Genomic DNA, 20,089 nt, shown 5'->3' on the forward strand with positions numbered 1-20,089 from the left:
CTACTATTTCTTGAAGCAGAGTCTTTGCTGTCCATCACTGAGGAAGGAGCAGGTGTTGCTGGCTAAAGCCAAATATAAATACTGTTGAAACAATTATGAATGTTTCTCCACAATCAGGAAGCACGGTTATCATCCCCTGTTCTATGAGGCTTTTTTCTTAAAAAATAAATAAATATCAGTATGAGATCTATCATAACTTGTCCAAAGACCAGCCAAGAGTTTCCCCTCCAACACACATTACTAAAAAAATACCAACAACTTTAAAAAAGATATACATTACCTTCTGCTTTAGTAATTGCTGGCGCTTATCCATACAGGTACTTCCTCCTTGGGAGATATCCAGTAGTAAAATTGTTATTTCCTCCATAACCGATTCTGAGGTGGGGAGGGAATAGTCCATATGGCTCCGACCGTGTCACATGTGACTGCCTCATTTTGCTGGGGGCTCTCTGTGATTACCAGATGCAATGGTGCAAGCTGCCATTATATAAAAATGTACACTTGAACTTTCAGTAGCAGTCATTCTTTCCTTGTCCATCTTCCCGTGACAGATGGGGCCTTGCTACACAAAATGCAACTCAGATCTGTCTGTTGCAAGGGAAATGCAATGGGGAAAAGTAAGGAACCATTATTTTAAAACTCTGGTGGGGGTACACGTGGACCTCTAGACATTGCTGACTCCCATAATTCATGACCATTGGATATGCTGACTGGGGCTGAGCAACATCTGGAGGGCTATAGGTTCCCTACCTTTGCTTTAAGGGGTACCCAAGACAAGGTTTTGCTGCCATCAGGACTCCTGTTCTTGAGCTATGTCAGGGTTTCGGGGACAGGATTTGAGAAGGTGAGGCACTTTCCTGTTTGGGTTATAGAGTATTTGCTCTTTTTCACACACTGCATTGGCCATAGTATATATAGCTCACCCAATAGTTAGGCAAGACTTCTAAGAGTCGGTCAAAAATACTCCTTGAATTCCAAGGTCAGGAATATTTCAACAAAAGCTTTATTAGTAAACAGAAGACTGATGCACCCGACACTATTTAGTAAGCAGAAGACTTGACACATTCACAGCTATAGATTAAATAAGCAAACCTCAAACTCAATCTTGCTGTATGTCACTTCAAACTAAAATGGTAAACCTTTGCAAAAGGAAAAGAAGCCCCACGCTTTTGAATAAAATTGCAACTAAATAAAATAAAATAAAATACACATCTTTTTCTTGAGTCTTGCGCTAGTGATCCCAGCCAGTTTCTCACATCATCCCTGGCATCTCTAGGTAAGACTAGGAATGCCTTGTCAGAAACCCTTGCGAACCTCTGCCAGTCATTGTAGAAAATGCAGACCAAGATGGACCAAGAGTCTGACCTGCTTTAAAGCAGCTTCTTAAGTTCCTGTCATGGCTATAGGTGTCAGCCTGGACTCCTCGTTCTAGATGCTAATGCTTTATTTGATCTCTTGGTGCATTTAGTTGTACTGACACTATTATCGTGGCTGATAATGGCTTATTCACACAAGCAAGCCAGTTACTAGGCAGTTCGTAACTGGATTCCATCTTTTCCTGCCTCACTAACTCTTCCTTGGACTATAATGATCAGTTTTACCTTACAAATGTGTATAATTTGCTAATTAATATATGGGCATAGTTTGCAAGGCCCAGTCTTCCATACAAGGATGCTAAGGCATGCTACTGCATTTGGTGCTCAGAAGGAGTTTCAAGAGCAATTCACACCATCATAGTTTGACACATTTTGCATCTTTTTAAGGAGCGTGGAGGTGGTCTGCTAAGTCGTCTCTAGTTGCGGTCAGTGATGTCTGTCTGTCTGTCTACACACACACACACACCTGAACAGCAACAAGAAGAAGCTTATGATTGCAAATCCATCATCTATCATTTATTCTGTTTCCAGCATTTAGGGGTTGGGGGTTTGCTTGGGGACCAGGTTGCATTCTGTCCCTCACACTCGCTGTTATTTTGGCAAATTAGCTGTTGATGGATGTATCCACTGTGAATTTGTCTAATCCTTTAGGACAATTCTCAGGGCAATTCTGTGAAAAATCGCTTCCTTTTTATATTGTAAACCCAGTGCTTGTTACCTTCTTCGGGCATGAAAAACAATTATTCTGTTATGAAATCGGGGGAAAGGGAGCAATTCCCACCTCTTCTTCTCCCTTCTACTCAAAGCTAGAAGCATTTGTCTCATAAGGTTTTTTGTTTTTTTAACCATCCTTACTAAAATCATATAAAAATCATTTTGGACTGATCAAATAGCATTAAAAAACTTTTTTTTTTTGCTCTTTTTATCCTTGCAGTGCCCTTCTCTAGCTTTTCTGAGAAGTGGTGATCCACACTATTTACAGTTTATGCGATTTGGATATGCTATTGGAGTTTTGTGAACCTCCCAAGGAATATGTTTAAGAAGGTATAGTATGTGCTTGTGTGCTGCTGGCCACAGTTGCAAATAGATGCTGTCTGTGACTTGTCTTGTTTGGATTCCCTTCAACAGTAGTTCTATTACAGCCTAACGTAGTTCAGTTACAACAGATTTTTGTGTTCTTCCTGTTGCAGATACTAGGCATATGAGCAACTTGCAACTTGTTTTCTCCCAGGGCTCCAGCTACCCCTGTGAGCAGAGGCATAGCAAGCCCAAGTGGTACCCAGTGCGTTTTTTTTGTCACCCCCATCCGCCCACACCCCTTCAAGTCACAGTGAACGTTTTGCGTCCCCCCACAACGCTTTGCAGCACCTCATTTGCATACACCTCATGTATGCAAATGAGGTGCCACAAAACGTTGGGGGGGTGTGTGCAAAACACTCACTGTGACTTGAAGGGGGTGTGGGCGGATGGTACCCCAGGTCCAGGTGGATTGAGTAAAGCAAGCACAGCTAATGTTTTTGCAGTGCTATGGTGAGTCCTAAACCCAAAGCCACTGGATTTGCTCTGGCTTGTGCTTGAGGCTCTAGGTGGAGGTGCCAAATGTCACCCCTTGAAGATGACACCTTTGTGCCCCCTGAGAGGGCAGTGCCCTGGTGAAATGTGCCAGGCTGCTGGGTGGAGCCCTGGCTGGGCAGAGCTGTGCTTCTGTGGCTCTTCCCAGCAGGAAGGAAAAAGCAAAGTGTGTGCTGTGTAAGCCAGCTGCTGCACTGAGCGAGTTGTGGGTTGGGCATGCTGAAAGTCACCCCCCTCCCCTGGAACCCGGGGCGGACCGCCCCCCCCTAGCGACGCCCCTGCCTGTGAGTCTGCCCTACCCCCAAGCACAATGGGCCCTTTCCTACCACTCAACTGCAGGTGCTCCCCTGGAAATTCTTACAAGGGTAGTACAAATGGAGAAGGCTGCAGCTTTATGCTTCAGAAACCAAAATAAGATTGCAATTATGAGTGCAAGAAGTTGCTTCAGAGTGAGCTGGTTAACCAGTACTCAATTTAGTCCCTTTCCAGAGTTCCTCGGAGATGGCTTTCCATATGTAAACTGTTTGCACTATAACTGAGCTATGGCCATTGGTCATTAATTAACACACACACTGGCCCCCCTCCTTTCCTCACCTCTGCTAAAGAGACCCCACCAGGTATTTGAATGGGTGGCTACAGAAGCAAGATGCACAGTGACTGCAAGCCAGTATCACCCAGGCAGGCTAAGATGCTTGAGAGTGGTCTTAGAAGAAAATGTGCACAAACATCCAATGTTTTTCTGGTCTCCACAGACCACAGATTCTTTTTTGGGGGGGATTTCTCAAAGTGTTGACTAGCTTCTTTTCCTTCTTCCAGGCTTTTGCTTCATAGCCTGTGGGGCCTGCAGCACATTTGTAGTTGTTTGTTGATGTTTAATATCAAAAGATTCCTTGAGTACCTTTTGGGATATTCAGAACTGGGGTGTGTGGGTAGTGATTTAATAATGCCCTTTCAAATCACTGTGATTCAGAATCTTGCATATTCTTTCTATATGCCACACTAGGAAATTCTAAGGACTGGAGCTTTCCAATTTCCTGACGTATTCTCCTTTTGTCAGTGTATTCTCTGGTCTTGGTTACCATGTGAAGTGGGGAGGATCAAGACCTCAGACATTCATTGTGTATTCAGAGAGGGGACAAAATTAAGCAAGAGTTTCCTTGCATACTCTCATTTAACTAGTTAATGCAGTTTCAGATCAAAGAAACGAAGTGTGTGAACGTATTGCTTAACCAGCCTCATTACTATTATGCATTTAGAAGCTTGGAAAAAGATAATGCTTTCTCAGATTTGACCCAGTTTTAGCATTTTTGTTGGCATAACCATGGCAAATTGACCTCAGCAGTGAGTCTGAATAGGAAATGATTTAATGCAAACATGGTTCCGCAGAATACCTAACATGCTCATACAGGGTTGGGGGTGGGGCAATGCAACTACCTCTCTTACCCAAGCATCTCCCTTTGCTAAGAGGATTCCAGCCGATTCATCCCAAATGGTGTTGATCTGGAAGACTGTGTCGGAAATATATGCTGAAACAAACAGACTGCAATCTGAGAAGGGAGAAATTGGACCCTAGTTCCAGAAACTGAGGTCATGAGAAGCTAGTTTAGCCTCCACCCTAGTGTTTCCTGAGCGATACCCCCTTTACAGTTCAAGAAGGATACTGACAAGCTGGAACGTGTCCAGAGGAGGGCAACCAAAATGGCCAAAGACCTGGAAATGATGCCTTATGAGGAATGGCTTAGGGAGCTGGGTATGTTTAGCCTGGAGAAGAGAAGGTTAAGGGGTGATATGATAGCCATGTTCAAATATATAAAAGGATATCATAAAGGGAGAAAAGGAGAAAGGTTGTTTTCTATAAAAGGAGAAAGGATGTTTTCTGCTGCTCCAGAGAAGCGGACACGGAGCAATGGATTCAAACTACAAGAAAGAAGATTCCACCTAAACATTAGGAAGAACTTCCTGACAGTAAGAGCTGTTTGACAGTGGAATTTGCTGCCAAGGAGTGTGGTGGAGTCTACTTCTTTGGAGGTCTTTAAGCAGAGGCTTGACAGCCATCTGTCAGGAATGCTTTGATGGTGTTTCCTGCTTGGCAGGGGGTTGGACTGGATGGCCCTTGTGGTCTCTTCCAACTCTATGATTCTATACTTTCTCTCGCATAAACAAAAGGCGGCCATTCACTTGAAAACATCATCGTCATGTTTGAGGGGGACCAATCTCATTTCTGTGTTAGTGAGAGTAAACCAGCCTCCGTGAAGAGAGTGGAGTTGGTTGGGTGTGTGATGTACACCAAAACACTTCATTGTATGGCAATGTTTTATGTGGTTGCATTAGGTTGATTCTGAAGTGCAGCCTGCCTCTGCGGATGCTGCTGCAATCTATGAGTAGCAGCCGTGTGCCTGTTGCTCGGCAGGCTGCAGCTGAGGCAACTCAATTTCTTGTTTTGAACAGGGGATGAGAGGCCCTTGATGCCCTCTCCAAAAACCAGCTGCACAGAGTTACTTTTCCAGTACTTGCCAGGAGTTCTAGGTAGGCAGCACAGTGGCAGCTATGTCACGAGCATCCTTGGGCGGAGTGTGCATGTGTGTATGGTTGAGTGCAAATGTGAGTATAAGAGAGACTCTCAGCCACATTCCCAAAGAAAAGCCATGACCAAGAAAAGCCATGACCAAGGGAGGTGTCAGACATAGCTTGATTATATTGGAGAGAGAGGATGTGAGAGAGACTCTGCTGCCAAAATGAGCATGACTGAGCTGCATCCATTCAGCACGCCAAGGGGACCTTCATTTCAGCCACAACCGTTGTCCACAATATGGTGTGAACACCAAACATTTGAACGGCAAAGTGGACTTGGGACAGCTTAATACCTAACCCTCACCTCTCAGATTTGATGGGCACCATTGCTATTGTAAGTATCGGCAGGTGCAGTGGTGCATTGGATGGGGGCCAACAAATTAAAAATGATCCTTAACAAGATTGAGGACCTACAGGTGGGACCTACAGAATTGCACCAGCAGTGGATGCCCATTTTAAGGATTTTGCACTGGTGTGCAATGCCTAAATGCTTGGGGACTGGCTACCTAAGAGAATTCTGCCTACTGCATTATGCAACAGCTCACACATTAAGATCAGACTGGGAGGCTCTGTTGGCTGTGCTGCGTTTTACTGAGGTTCGGTTGCTGGTTGTGTGGGGGAGAACTCCAGTTTTGGAATTCCCTCACTTCTGAGACAGCAATTGCTGCCAACACTGCTACTGAATTTCTAGCACCAGTTAATGACCTGGTTATTTGCCCAGGCTTTCTTTGGAGCTTAATGTCAGACTGAAAGGTTGCCTACTTTTACTTTATTGTGATTTATCTGGTTTGCTTTAAGTCGTCGTCTATATGTATAAAGAGGTATATATTAACTATATTTTACTTGCAACCCACACTGGAATGACCTTCTGGAATGAAAAGCAGGCTAAAATGTTTTAAATAAAATACTCCAGATAGAAGATATATTTTATCAATACATGTCAAAGTATCCACGTAAATTATGAACTTACTATATGCACTTAATGTACTAATTACTGAAAGGGTCTAATAGATGAATCTTTGCCAGATAGATGAAAGCAGCCTTACAGCCTAAACAAAAACAGAATGCAAAAGGGAAAAGGGAAAGAAGCTGACAGTTTGAAGAGTCAAATATTCAAAGTGCATAACTACTGGAGGTATAATGGAGCAATAGTTTTTTTCTTTCCATTGGGGCATTTCTTTTTGATGTGGGGCACAATTCCTAGCAGCTACTGGTCAGGGTGCCCTTCCCCATATCACAATGTGTCCTGCAGGCTTCTTCATTGTCTTGCAGGTTTATTCACACACATACACCCCAAATACCACTTTGCAACAGGGGCATTAAATGTATGCACTGGGGGAGTCACTTTTGACAAGCAGTGAGTGACTGCTTATATTAAGTTATGAGAGAGGATCTTTATACCCCAGCAGTGTCTGTTTGCTGTTCCTCAGAACATGGGCAGCATGAGTGGCAAGTGCTACTCCAGCATTATGCACTGGATGGGGGCATTGGGGTGGGGTTGGTAGAGGAAGACTAAGCAGGGCTTCCTCCTCCTCCTCCTCCTCCTCCTCCTCCTCCTCCAGTTCTGTTATAGCATTAAACAGCCTGCATTTGAATAAAGTCATGGGGGTGGCGGGGGGGGGAGGGCAGGCGGCTTTCCTTACTGAACTAATTTTGTCTTCCGAAATGACAGGGACATGACATCAGCATCCAACTTTGTCAAGTGCACAATTAGGCAGTAATTTGTTTTCCCCTAACCCCCTGCTGCTCTCCTTTTCCCTTACCTAGGATTCTGCTCGTATGCCGATTAGTAGCTATCTCTGAGGGTAATTGGCTCCTTGCTTATCCAAATGGCACCACACGCACACAGACACAAAATATGCTTGTGGGCACCTCAGAATTATAGGGGTGCAGAGCATGGAGATGGCTAGAAATCCGATGTAAACAAAGTGTTGTGGTTGTCTTGCCACATACCGTATTTACTCAAATCTAAAGCGTAGCTTTTTTTGGCCAAATCACGTTGCAAAAAGTGAGGTGTGCATTAGATTCGATGGCACATTGATATTCTCCAGCAAATACGGTACTTTTTTTTTGTTTTAAGGTTCTGAAAATTGAGGTGCGCATTAGATTCGATGGTGCATTATACTGAAGTAAATACAATAGTATACGTGTTCTCTATTTGGCATCCAAGTCCTGTTGCCTAAGATTATGTTCCATCAAGCAGATATTGCTCTTGGTTAGGCCTGGATGATATATCAATATATCACCCAGGTCCGAGTAAGAGGAGCAGACCGCGATGTTGGCTTCAGTCAGCAGTATATCGCTGGTGAAACCGTCACTGCTCCTGAGTCCCTCTGCTAGCAGCGTCTGCTAGAATTGCTTCCTCCAGTGAGCGTTGCTAGCAGAGGGACTCAGGAGTGGTGCCGTTTTCACCAGCGATATACCGGTGAGTGAAACCACCATCACACTTTGCCCTCATATGATGCAGAGGGAGAAACAAGCTGTATTGGTGAGGCGCAAAGCAGCTCCGGTGCTCCTGTGGTTCGTGCACAAGCAGCGGAGCACTGGGGCTGACTCAGCTGGGGAGCAGCAACTTTTCCCCTCCTAGCTGAGCTGCACAAACAAGCGTTGTCCCAGCCTGCAAGCGCCTGGGTGAAACCGCTTCAGTTCCCAAGGTGAGAGCTGGAGTAGTTTCACCCAGTGCCTCGCAGGCAGAGGCCAATGCAGCTTGCTTTTTCAACATCGCAGTATATCGCCAAACCGCGCACCTGTTGGGCTGGCGATACACCGCATTGTTGAAAAGCTGATTTCACCCAGCCCTACCCTTGGGACAGATGAAAGTTGGAAATGGTTTCTGATTTCATTTGGAATGGGAGATTTCATAGAGTGCGGCTTCACTGCAACTTTTGGTAAGAACTCGAACTTCCCCTGTTTCCTTGGGGAGGGAGGCAGAGAGGGAGGCACCAACTTGCATCAAACATTACGGAGGCCGGCAGCTCTAAATATTTTATGGGGTGTTTGTGAAAGGACCAGGGCCCCATAGAGTTGGCACCTACGGTCCCTTCACAGCTCCTCCACTCCAGAGGCTCCCCAGACCGAAAGCTCTTCAGCAGCCGTGCCGCAGTGGCATCAGATTCTTAAATCCCTCTTCTCTTGCTGCTAACTCCTCTGTTAACTCTTATCTTTCACACCTTGCGGCGAGTTCGCCATGAGGATAACTCCAGTCAGAAAAGCAAGCTGGGTAGATCAAGCTGGGCTGGTGGAGAATACACAGTATACTTTGCAAAGTTTGCTTGGCCTTTCCTTATGGCAGGGAGGTTGTAGCACTTGCATCCCCCTCTCTTAGGTATCACCAGGTGTCTGGAGTATACAAGTTCCTCTCTCTGAATGGCATGTGCCAGATGAGCTTTCGGGAATGATACAGTACTCCCCATATCTCCTGGTCTCTTTCCTGTGTCCCTGCCAGGAGTGATAAACCCCCTTGACTTCTCTATTGACTTAGACACAAAAGTACTGAGAGAGCTCACCTAAGGCCTTCCTACAGTTCCTTTCCCGTTTGTGCACAGTAGGGAGGTGTATGTGTGTGTGCTTGGAGGATGGTTTTTGTAGCAGCAACATACGCCTGCTTTATGCAAATCCTTTGCTCTTGGAGGCATCTTCCTCCCACAGCCCGCAGGGTGCTCCCCTGCCGTCAGCAGCCTGCACATGAATGTGCAAGAAAGCTCTGCAAAAATAAACGATGGTATAGTATCCCATTTTTATTTTATTGCTTGCAGTTTTGTGGCAGCAGTAGGGGGGAAGCAGCAGGCTCTGGAATATTTCCTGTGTGTAACAGACTTTGACTGCATTGGGGCATGTTTACTAATCAACCAGCTTTGTCCCAAGAGCAGTGCAGACATATGGTATGTATTGTGGAAGCCTTGGTTCACACTCTAGGTATTCCCTCATCATTAAGAGGGCTAAAGCAAGGTCACTAATGACACACTTCCTGGCCCCCAGGTGCTCTGGTTTTTGGTGGGCACCGTGGCTGGAAACAAAGCAGTTCAAGAAACATAGGACTGCTGCTGAAAATGGCAGAACCCTCCTGTCAGTGTTGCCCCAACCCATACCCTGCCAAAGGTTCCCCACACTTGTCATGGAGGGTAATAGCACTGAAACCATCCTTTAAAAGAATTAAAGCTTTATGTTTGCCAGTTTTCTTCTATTACAACTACTATTACTGCTACTACCTGAAAGAAGACTGGACAATGCACATTCCCCCCCTCCACCCATTTTATCCTTACAACAACCCTATGAGATACACTGACCAAAAGTCACTTTGTGAGCAGGGATCTTAACCTGGGTCTCCCCAGTCTTAATCTGACCCTAACCATTATATCGCATGGACTCAGCAGTCCTTTCAGGACGATTATTCATGCAATTCTAGAGAATGTTGATGATCTCTCCCATTTCTTGTTTAAATGTTCCTTTGCCATCCTTTAAATTTCAGTTGCACTGGAGCACCTGCTGACAGGAATCCTCTTTTCATCCTTTGGTATGCTTATATGAACCTGGGTTTTCCCAGGTTACCCATTGCTCTCTCAGCCTCACTGCTGTTCCTGGACATTAGAACTTCAAAGTACGAGCCAATTACTTCCCCTTTCTGCTTAACCTAATCATCTGCAAGTCAATCTTAAATGCTTCTGAAGTGTTGGTATGCTCATGTTGTGCATGTGGGGCTGGCCATGAATTGCCCTTGGAAGGTTGTTCACATGAAAAGCGCTCTTCAGGCCCTTTGTGGTGGGCTGTTATTTTCTAACTTTTGATGTGTTAAAACATTAAAGCAACTCCCCTTCCCGAATCAGGAAACTGTCTCAGTTCCAAGCCCCTTGTTCTTATCTGCTTGTCTTTGATTTTAAATGTATTGCTGTCCGATAAAGTTTTCCATAAAGACAGAATTCTTGCTACTCAGTTGGTGCTTTTTGCTGGCTAAATATCCATTTCTGTAATCTCTGACAGGGGTCAGAGTTGGGGATTGATCTCAAACTTCAGGAACCAATTAAGTCTGGCTATGGATCATCTGCAATTAGTGCACGGTATAAATTCTTCCCTATTAATTCTCTCATAGGCAAGTAACTAGCTAGAAATTGGCATTTCCCCTTGATTCCTTTACTGGATTGAAAGCTCATGCCGTTTTTTGTGTATCATAACCAATAAATCGATATGTCTCATCTAAATTAATCTCTGTTTTGATCTTGGTGGATTAACAGGACAAATTGCTATAAGATTTGGCATATTTTGGCTGCTCTACTGGGAAGGTGGTTCTATGAGTCTAGAAAGAAGAGAGAATTAAGATTCAATAATCAAGGTCTAAGTATTTCATATTAAATATCTATTCCTGATTGGCATCTTCGTGAGTTGCTCTGAAAGTGCCATCAGCAATAGGCTGATCTGGAGTGACGTCACTAAATGTTTACAAACATTCTGACCATTCAGGGGACAAATACAGTAGAACCTCAAGTTGTGGACGTAATCCGTCCTGGAGGCACGCCAACAACTCAAAGCATTCGCATCTGGAAGTACTGTGTCTGTGCACGGCACAATTTAGCGCTTCTGCACATGCGTGAGTGGTGAACCTGGAAGTAACCCATTCCGGTACTTCCATGGGACGCAACTTGAAAAGACGTACCGGTAACCTGAAGCGGACATAGCATGAGGTATGACTGTATGTTAACAACAGAATGTTCATCATTCAGTATCGTGAGTGAAAGGAAAGCTGTTTGTATGGAAATAGGTGGTAGAGGAGAGGCCTGAGAAGAGATGGGCAGACAGGAGGACTTGTCAAAATTTGAGGTGGAGGAGGAGCTAAGGGAAGCAGGGAATAGTAGGCAGTAAGCTGGGACCTTAGGAAACAATGAATGGTAAAGACAAGTTCGATAAAGGGAAGGACAAGAAGAGAGCTCAGCAGGGTCAAAACCTCACATATGGCCGTAGGAATAGAAGGGCTGTGAGCTGTTGACAGGAAGGTAGTTGACAGGCAAGATTGCTTTGGAAGCTCTGTTGTCAGTCCAAATTAATGTAGGTTCCTCTCTTTCTTACATAGCAGGGAGCAGTCACCTAGGTGCAGCTTTTGCCATCACTACAGCACTGTGGTGGGGGGAAAGCCACACCTTGCTGAGCTTCTCCTTTTCTAGGCAAAGCTTGCAGAGGTTCTCTCCTTCCAAGGTGTCTGGACCTAGAAATCCTGAAAGACCCTAGATAATGGGTGGTGGTGGTGGTGGTGGTGGAGGGGGGTTGAACTTCACATACTGATTTCACCCAATTCTGAATTAAGAGGGATGAGGTAAATCGAGGGAGCACCAGGCAGTTTTCCACAGTGGGTTTGAGAGATTAGCACCCAGCTTCAATTTCTGTATTTCCCTCTGTGATGGTAGCATCTCTTTAAAGGCACAGCTATTGTCCTCACTGCTGTTGGGGAGATGTTGATTCAGCCTTTCCTTTCACCACTTCCTTCCAGGCTTCCAAGAAGAATCAAGATGGCACGTTGGGAGTCAGTGTGGTGTAGTGGTTAAGAGCGGTAGACTTGTAATCTGGGGAACCGGGTTCGCGTCTCCGCTCCTCCACATGCAGCTGCTGGGTGACCTTGGACTAGTCACACTTCTCTGAAGTCTCTCAGCCCCACTCACCTCACAGAGTGTTTGTTGTGGGGGAGGAAGGGAAAGGAGAATGTTAGCTGCTTTGAGACTCCTTCGGGTAGTGAAAAGCGGGATATCAAATCCAAAATTCTCTCTTCTTATATCTCAAGCTAAAACACTGAAATACCTTATCAGAATTAGAACTACCCCATAGCAATAATAATAATATTTCCCCCAAAAAACTATGTTGTTACCTTTGTTTTTGTTTCTTTTATTTTTTATTTTTTAAGGTTTTGTATTCAGGCTATTGGCTACATTAAGAACAAAGTACTACAAAAATGTCCACTGTTAAACCAAGCAATTAGTACCCAGAATTATATTTTTTTCATTTACAATGTACAACAAAATACGATATATACTCAGTTATCAAAGATGCTTCTCTTGTAGATTTTATCTTCTTTTGGTGCTTAACGGCACAACTTAAAAAGAAAGAAAGAAATGCTCTTTCAAGAGCGGTGAGGTAATAGTATTTTTTAATTGTTACGCATAACAGCATTACCAAGTTTTCTGTACGTTGCAGACTCATTTTAATTAAAGACCATGCTTCACTTTCAATCATCCTATTTGATTTTTGTCAAGTTTTCACTTAATGTTTCTACTAGATGGCAGTGACCTAAGACAATGGCTTATATTGTCAAGTGTAAGCGTTAGATGGTTCTGAGTCTTCCCCAGGGACCTTTCGTATAAGGGCAAGGAAAAAATCTGCAGAGGTTGTGTCTGGGATGAATACTACAAGGGGAAGTGGTTGCAAAATGTAGAACAAGTAATGTAAGGTTAACCTTATGATAAAACTGAAGGCTGAATGAAACAGAGTGTTTATTCTGGAGTGCTCTGCTGTATTGTATCTCAAGCAGCCAAGGTGATGCTGACATCCCTGGACTCTATAGGACTTTTAAGTTTCCACATCACTTCACAAACACTGCACTGGAACACCCCCATTTATTTGTTGAAAAGCATTCATATGTCACTTAATATTTCAAAAAATATATCAAAGCGGTGATATTTGCACGCACTAGAATTTTACATCTTTCACCCTAGACCCAAAAAGCTACTTCTTGGGCTACAACAATCTCTGCCTCACTTCTTTGGGAGACCAGCAGTGAGTATGCTCTTTTGCAAATCTGTCCCTGCATGCTCCAAGCTTGAATCCAAACCCTTTATCAGCATGCTCCATGTTTGCTGATTCTGGAGAATTTAGTTAGCCAAATACTATTACCGCCTCCCCTGCCCGCCCACCCCCCCACCCCCAAAAAAAACTCCACTGGAGGGAAGAACAGGCACAGAGAGAGAGGCTGAGGGAGAGACTGTGTGTGTATTTTGCAAAAGGATTTAGAATTGGGCTGTCACAGATTGCCTTTAAAGGTGACTGATAGAAAGAGCTGGCTGAGAAGCCAGGAAGCCTTATGGCAATGAGCTGACTCATGCTAAGCTGCTACCCAGCTGTGCATATCAATAGAGTCTAATGAATGGGTATAATTAGGTGGAAAGGGAATTCCAGCCATTTGGGGGATGGGGTGGGGGCTGTTTGCAGTAAGTAAAAGATTCACCCTCCCATTTCTTCTGCAGCAGCCTCTCCACCTCACTAATTCATCTGTGTTAATAGAATGTTGGTTGTGAAATATATTGTGAAGTATTTCCTTTTAGCTTGTATGTATGAATGTGCTCTTAAATTTCAATGCAAATATTTAAAATGCCTGATTTTGTTTTGTTGGATTTGCTTTCAACCTAGGTCAGGAGTAGAGAGACTGCACCTGCTAGATTTGTAGATGTTGGGAAAGGTGTACGGTAACTAATGGCAAAAGGAGATGCCCGTTGTCTGCCTCCCAGAGCACAAAAAAACATATGCAGCAAGGTCTCTCATGGGCATAGGTGAGGAAAATGGAGGCAGTGTGGCTAAGGCTGCTTGGGTGGATCTGTTCCTTTCAGTGCCTAGATTGATAGCAGAGTGAGCACCAAGTAAGGCGGGGGAAAGCCCCATAACAATAGGGGACAAGCTGTAAAAGTATCTCCTCTCAATTCAGGGGTGCAAAGCAACCTCTGGCAGCTGAGATCGATCCAGTATGACATGGGAGCCCTTTGGAGAGTTTCTGTCCCTAGGAAAGGTTATCTTTTTTGTTGTTGTTATCTCTGCCGTTCTTCCTGGATATGTATAAAACACTGGTCCTTTCCAGAATCAGGGAGTGAGCCCAAATTCATCTCCCCCTGATTCTGCAGAGGAGCAGTGTGTTATCATTTTAGGGGTCCAACGGGAGGCTATTTTCAGGCCTAGTTGCTACACAGGGGGGAGGGTCAAGGGGAAGAGTGGAGGCTGCAGGCCAGGTGGTTCTGTGGGTCCATCTGGCTTGCGGGAAGGTGGCTCCCCACCCCTAATTTTGGTCCACATAAACAGAACATTGCTGGAAGTTTTTTTTGTGTGTGTGTGTGTGTGTGTGTGTGTGTGTGTGTGTGTGTATGCATTTTTGTTAATATATTCCATGCTTACCGGTAGCTAAAATAAGCTGGATTGAAAACGTGAATGCCTCCAAGTTATAAGTTATTACCATCTTTCAGACTTGCTGTTCACCTAGTGACATATGGGTAAAGTGGAAAGTTTAACCATGGTCTTTGGGTTCTTAATTAGGGGGTTGAAGAGTTCAAAGGAAGACAGTGTTTCCCCACTTTGTTCAAGCATGATGGCCATTGTCCATTCAACATCTCCAGATGAACCAGTGGCAAGCAAGCAAGCATAAATGTGTAGAAGACAATTTGCTAGTGCCGGGCTGCGGAGATTTGGCTTCCTCCATGCAAGCTGGCAAATAAAGCATGTTGACTTTCTCTTCCCTTAACACTGGGGCCTGGGCTGGTGTTTTCAGCACGGACCATTAGCTTTGTACTCAGAGCCTGATGGACAAGGATAAGGGTTTTGTCTGGGCCACTCCTCCCAGGTTCAGAATAAACAGGTTCCAGTTCTGTGATCTCAGCTGGTGGGCAAGTCCTTGGATCGAAAGCACAAAAATTGCTGGAGTGGTAAATAACATTGAGGACAGGGCAAGATATACACAGAGCAATTTGGATCGCTTGGTCAGCTGGGCCCTGTGCCAACAACATCTGTTTTAATGCAGCCAAATGCAAGGTCATATCTCTAGGAATAAGAGCATCAGCCAGAGCTATAGAACAGGCAGCTGTATCCTGGAAAGCAGGGCTGGCAGTCCTCATGGTATGTAATTTAACTGGTTGTGTGTGCCTAGAGGGTGTTGCAGCAATGGGGGTTAGTGTGATCCATTTTGATCTAAAGCTGCAGATGGGGATGGGGTAGCGTGGGGAAGAGTAAACCTATGGCTACATGCTATCCGAGTCTTGATGTCTGGGTGGTGGTGGTTTTTTTTTTTTTTAATGTGCTCCTCTTTTCAGAGTCACTGTTGGAATGATTTGAGGACATGGGGTGGGTTGGCTTTAATAAAGAGTCTTCAGAGAAATGAAGCGAAAATATCACTTGATAATATAATAAGCACTTTCACGGTGGTGGTGGTGGGGATACTTTGTGCTCACAGGCGAAGTCCAATAGCTGTAAAAGAGCAATCTTGAATGCCAGCGGTGGCAGAGGTTTGAAACAGAACATTTCACCAGACTGGTATCAATCTTTCATTCCCTGCCTGCTTATCCAAGGGCTTTTAAAAGATGCAATACAATTGCTGACTTAAAAAAATAATAATGCTTCTCTGCAGGGATTAACATGCAAGCCTGTGTGAAATACTGTCATACATGGCTAATTGTTTGGTTATTGTCTTTTTGTTCTAGCACACATAACCTTCAGTATATGAATAGGGAGAAGTTGCAGCTAATCTCATTCCTAACACAGCTGCATGCACTGGGAAAAATTATATATGCGCATATTGTACCTGTGTGTGTTTGCATGCTAGAGTCATGTGTGCTGATACACATGTAAGTGCCATTCAAATCACTATGCAAAAGTGCCTTCTTCGTCAAAATTTTACTGTGTCTAATTTGAGGCTTTGACAATGACATCTAATGGAAGTCAAGGGCTGAAAGTTAAAAGTGGAAGTTTATTTAATAATAGGAAGTAGATCACATACCTGTAACAATGTGTGCGACTAACTATCCACCAGGTGATTTATTCTATGTTTACATCTTTTCCGAGAATACTGCAACCCAAAAAAATGATGGTTTCTAAGTATTCTGATTAAGTGTAAATAAAAATTGTGGTTTCCCACAGATAGCTTTATTTGAAATTTAAATCCAACTGCTCATTTGCAAGAGAACTCTGAAAATGTCCCAGGTCATGAAGTACCAAATAAGTTATAAGTCTCACACTGAATCTAAGAACTGGGCTTCAAGGATACACTAGGAAGGCTTCAAAGAATACTCTCAATGGATAAAGATATTGATTGTACTACAAAAAGAATCAATAACGATGGATAAACATCTTGGATTATGTATGCCTTTTAGTTGTGGGTGTGTTGTTGGTTTTTTTTTTTTTTTGCTGAAATATACTAGGGGATTGTAATTAGGAAAAGTTTTATTTTATGCACGTTCTCAAGCAAATGTGCAAATACCGGTAAGTTTATTTGAGCCTTCATGTGCTCTCAAAGGTTCAACCCAAATCTAACACCCCCTGGTTAATCAATGCATGTTAATGGTAAACTTTCACCGGGTAGGGGGGATATGTGACTTTTTGATCTCTTGTTGAATTCTGAATCTGTCCTATCTATTCACATCAGACTGGCATATTTACTGTATTGTTTTAGATGCTTGCTAAAACCTTTCTTTCAGCTAACATGCCCAGATATGTATTAGGTTACATACTTGTTTCTAAAGTTCTACTGATACCTATATTTTATAATTTTATTTTGCCTAATTTTTCAAAAAAAAGTTTTGATTTTAACAGGGTTTTAAAATAAATATTTCACACTATGTTGTGTAAGCTGCTTAGAGATTTCCCTTTTTTGATTAAGTGATCTAGACATTTCGTTATTTCGTTTTTTAAAAGTGTAAACACAGCAAGGAATTTTGCAGGGGTAGTGTTGAAGCCTCTGAAGGAGATTGCCCTAACATTGCAGGCATACTGTATGAGGCTGGCAATAGAGTCTTAATACCTACTATTGGCTGAGATGCTCAGAATTTACAGGGAAGCAGGGCAGGCAGCACTGGCCATAGGGCAGCACTGGCCATACCATAGGGACCACCAATAGGTCACGGAAGTGAGAAATGGCTGTAGGATTGGATTTGGGAGAGGATGTGGACCAGTGAACCTCTGATACTTCATCTGATAATGACAATAGGAGGGAAGGGAAATTGCCAGAACCTGAGCAAATAGCCAGTAGACCCGGTAAGATCAGATGTGGATCTAGATGGGTGGGACTTCTTGGCCATAGCAATTCTTTTGAATTGAGATTGGTTGGGTGGTGAAGAGAGCCAAGTGGCTAGAGAATGGGAGATTGGCAGAGAAGTACAGTATCCAGGTCTCTGCATTAACATGGATTATGAAAGAATGTATGGGTCACTAAAGAGTGGCTCTGAGATTTTTTTGAGGGGGGAGTTGTTTTTTTAATTGCTGGGCATTTCACTTGGTAGGGCTCAGCCCTGGCTGCCCTAATGACTCCTGTGACCCTAAACAGTTGCACTTTCTCTGTCACCAAGTGGGAAATGTGCCATTTAGAAACCATTGTGCTGTTCTTTCCTCCGTGTTCCTTAACATGTGTGTGGAAACAAGGTCTACATTTTATTTCATCTTTTTCTTCCAGGCCAAGGAGCTAGAGCTGGCACAAGGACCCCGATGGCTTTCATTTCCAGCACAGAGTGCATGTATCTGCACTAGATTGTGACATCTACTAGAAGCAAGACAACCCTTTGGTGTTCCAGGTAAGAGTCCTCAGACTGATAGAAAGACTCTTGGAAATGGCCTACAGTATGAGGCATTTATTCTGCTGAGGAGTGAAATAGTGGACCATGGAAATACACAGAGGAAAATAGCACCCCAAACCCATCTGGTGGATTTGCAGCAAGGACCCAGTGATAAAAACAAGGCACAGAGGGCCAGAAAAATCCATTTTGGCACAGATAATGCCTGAACTACATAATACACCCTAGCTAAAACTGTTGATACCCTCAAATGTGGATGGTGCAGTTCACAATACTGGGATTAATGAGACTGTATATTTTAATTTGACAGTCTTCCGCTAAGTGTAATGTGCACATGTGATATTAACTTTTCATTTTTCTGTCTAATTCTTCTTCCATGATTGTTTCCCTCCCCGACTGGTAAACTCACTACCCAATTCATTCTGCCTACTGTCCTAAGTCTAATAATTTAGTAATGGATGCTTCAGTGTGAACTAGGGTGTGTGTGTGTGTCCGTATTTGAAGCTCTTTAGAAATTTGCATGCATTTCCTAAACAGTTCAAGAGCAGAAGTTTGAGGAAGTCAAGAGCGAGCAGGTACAGCAGGGACCCTGTGTTGTTTATCCCTAACAAGCCATGACTTGCTAGTCAACCTGAAGCCATGATTAGGTGTTAGCTGGCTGGTCATGGGTTGCCAGGGAGGAACAAACCAAGGTCCCTGGTTCAGATGTAACAGGAAACCAAGGCTTCCTGGTTTGTTTCTCCTGCTTGTGCCAGGGGAGGAGTGAAATGGAGTGACTGGGCACTGGGCACTAGCATGCTGCTCATTCCTGATAATCCACAATAAACCAGATAGTCTGGTTGATTGTTACATGTGACTACGCCCCTCTGTGTTGGTTAGTCACTAGTTGGGAGTGGGTGGGGGGGGATGGGGGTGGGGTGCCTTTCTTTTGCAGCTTCTCTTCAATCACTGCCTTTCCATTCTGTGTTGAAGCAGATGAAGAAATTGTGGGCTTGTTATTGCTGTGATGCAGAAAGATACAGTCATGTCCATCTGTTCTTCTCTCTGATTGGTAGCCCTGGACTAAGACCAGCAAATCAAACATTTATATCAGGCTGGGAAACCTGCAGCCCTCTAGATTGTTGGACATCAACCCTATCAGCCACAGCCAGCACGAGCAGGGATGATGTGAGTTGTGTAGCAAACTCTGGAGACCCACATATTCCCAGTCCCTGGCTGATTCTTTCATAAGTCTTGATTATATAAAATACTTGCCTTCTCTTGAGCTGCTGCTGTGGCTGCTGCTGCTAACCATGAAGCATTTGTCTCCATTTTTACATTGTGCTTTTAATGGAAGAAGGAAATGCAGCTGAACAGTATTCAGTAATTCATATGCTGATTCTTGGTCTTGCTTCACACTATCAAAATTGCACACCCAGAAACTTGTAAAAGTTTTTGGACGAATAAACTGCTAGATCTCCCTTGGCTGGAGTGCTAGGTACACCCACACACCTAACATCTGCGCCAAAATATGCTTATTGTGTTATTGTGACACTCCCTACTGTCTACCAGTTCCTCAAGTGTGTTTCCATCACCCAAAAGCATTAATTTGATAGGGAATTATTATATCAGTTTTTCATTTACTTGAGTTGGTCTAAGTTTCATTTAAAACGAGTGCTGATGGCATCAGCCTAAGATGCATATTGCAAGGGTAGGGCTGGATAATACAGCTTTGGGTGGAGGAAATTAATGAGATTGAGATCATTTTGCTGTGCCCAGAATGGAGTGGGCCTAGGGCGTTCATTCCTAAACGACGTGCTGAGAGAGAGGATGGTTAATGTGCTGCAAGAGGAATTTAAAGGCTCCTGTGAAACTGTCTCCTCTGTGTGTGGGTTCTTGCTTTCCAACCAGCCTCTGCTGAGGGGGTGGGCACTTCTCCCACTACTCTGTGTTAGGTGTGGTTGGATCATTAATGAGCATGGTTACTTGCCCCCAGATAAGGCCGTCCTGTGAAATCTTACTCTCAGTGAAAGCAACTGTTTTGGATTGTAAGCATGGTGTGTACCTCCAGTTCTAGTA

General features: G+C 43.9%; 1 protein-coding gene across 2 annotated transcripts in view; it reads left to right on the top strand.

The window, feature by feature from the left end:
- Positions 1 to 20,089, top strand: part of RBFOX3 (RNA binding fox-1 homolog 3) — a 329,050-nt gene that overhangs the window by 99,396 nt on the left and 209,565 nt on the right. For both annotated transcript variants that reach the window (XM_033139029.1, XM_033139030.1), the window contains exon 2: positions 17,914 to 18,031. The gene's annotated coding sequence lies outside the window, so the exon portion shown is untranslated. The remainder of the gene's footprint in view (positions 1 to 17,913; positions 18,032 to 20,089) is intronic.

Source organism: Lacerta agilis, chromosome 2 (assembly GCF_009819535.1).
Source record: "Lacerta agilis isolate rLacAgi1 chromosome 2, rLacAgi1.pri, whole genome shotgun sequence".
In the NCBI taxonomy this organism is placed as follows: domain Eukaryota; kingdom Metazoa; phylum Chordata; class Lepidosauria; order Squamata; family Lacertidae; genus Lacerta; species Lacerta agilis.